The 1,737-nt window shown below is 48.7% G+C and overlaps 1 pseudogene; it reads left to right on the top strand.

The window, feature by feature from the left end:
- Positions 1-368: 368 nt before the first annotated feature.
- LOC108522803 (14-3-3 protein theta pseudogene) lies at positions 369-1,083 on the top strand (annotated as a pseudogene).
- The last annotated feature ends 654 nt before the right edge of the window (positions 1,084-1,737 follow it).

Genomic DNA, 1,737 nt, shown 5'->3' with positions numbered 1-1,737 from the left:
TCGCTTCTATCTTGGGCCGGTCGGGCGTGGGTGGCGGGAGCGGCCGCAGCTTGGGTTTCCAGCGCGCTGGGCTTCTGCGCCGCCCCCGCCTCCTCCAGCCGCGGGCAGCGGCGTCCCCGGGCGCCCGGCAGCGGTGGGGTCGGGGGATAGGGAAACTCAACCGGCAGCCTTGTGCCAGAGACAAAAGCGGGCTGCTGGCCACATTGTCTGACGGCGCTGCCTCCCGGCCTTTTGTTCTCGCCTGGCGCCTCGCCGCCACGCCGCCACGCCGCCACGCCCTGCCGCAGCTCTCCAGGCTCCTCTCGCTCGGGGTCGGCGCTCGCCCTCGCTTTCCTCGCCCTCCGCCCCGGCCAGGCTCCGCGCCTGCCATGGAGAAGACGGAGCTGATCCAGAAGGCCAAACTGGCCGAGTGCTACGACGACATGGCCACCTGCATGAAGGCCGTGACCGAGCAGGGCGCCGAGCTGTCCAAGGAGGAGCACGACCTGCTCTCCGTGGCCTACAAGAACGTGGTCGGGGCCGCAGGTCCGCCTGGAGAGTCATCTCAAGCACCCAGCAGAAGACCTACACCTCCCACAAGAACTTGCAGCTGATTAAGGACTATCAGGAGAAAGCGGAGTCCGAGCTGAGATCCATCTGCACCACGGTCCTGGAATTGTTGGATAAATATTTAATAGCCAATGCAACTAATCCAGAGAATAAGGTCTTCTACCTGAAAATGAAGGGTGATTACTTCCGGTACTTTGCTGAAGTTGCATATGGTGATGATCCAAAACGATAATTCCCAAGGAGCTTACCAAGAGGCATTTGATATAAGCAAGAAAGATGCAACCCACACAACCCAATCTGCCTAGGGCTTGCTCTTAACTTTTCTGTATTCTACTATGAGATTCTTAATAACCCAGAGCTTGCCTGCACGCTGGATAAAACGGCTTTTGATGAGGCCATAACTGAACTTGATACACTGAATGAACACTCATACAAAGCACCCTCATCATGCAGTTGCTTAGAGACAGCCTAACACTTTGGACATCAGACAGTGCAGGAGAAGAATGTGATGTTGCAGAAGGGGCTGAAATCTAAATCCATGCAGGGTGTCATCCTTCTTTCCTTAAAGAAACCTTTTTAGACATCTCCATTCCTTATTCCACTTGGATTTCCTATACCAAAGAAACCCATTCATGTGTATGGAATCAACTGTTTATAGTCTTTTCATACTGCAGCTTTGGGAAAACTTCATTCCTTGATCAGTGTTTGTCTTGGCCTTCCTGGTGTGCAGTTACTGCTATAGAAAAGTATTAATAGCTTCATTTTATATAAACATAAGTAACTTCCAAACACTTATAGAGGACTAAAAATGTATCTAGTATTTAATCTGAACCAGTTCTGCAAGTGACTGTGTTTTGTATTACTGTGAAGATACGAAAATGTAGTTAATTACAGTTTAAAGAGTGTCCCACATAACTTAATTTCTACATTCCCTCCCTTACTCTTTGGGGGTTTCCTTTCAATAAGCAACTTTTCCATGTTCTTAATGTATTCCTTTTTAGTAGGAATCCAGAAATATTAGATTGAATGGAGTCACAAATTGAAATGCCTCCTGTATCACATAAGGAGGTCATGTATATCTGTGGCAACAGGGAGTTTCCTTATTCACTCTTTATTTGTTGCTGTTTAAGTTGACAACCTCCCCTTCCCAATAAAAATTCACTTACATCTCCAAAAAAAAAAAAAAAA

Source organism: Rhinopithecus bieti, unplaced genomic scaffold, assembly GCF_001698545.2.
Source record: "Rhinopithecus bieti isolate Rb0 unplaced genomic scaffold, ASM169854v2 scaffold_69431, whole genome shotgun sequence".
Classification (NCBI taxonomy): domain Eukaryota; kingdom Metazoa; phylum Chordata; class Mammalia; order Primates; family Cercopithecidae; genus Rhinopithecus; species Rhinopithecus bieti.
The sequence above is the reverse complement of the archived record's forward strand: the minus strand, read 5'-3'. Positions and strand labels throughout refer to the sequence as shown.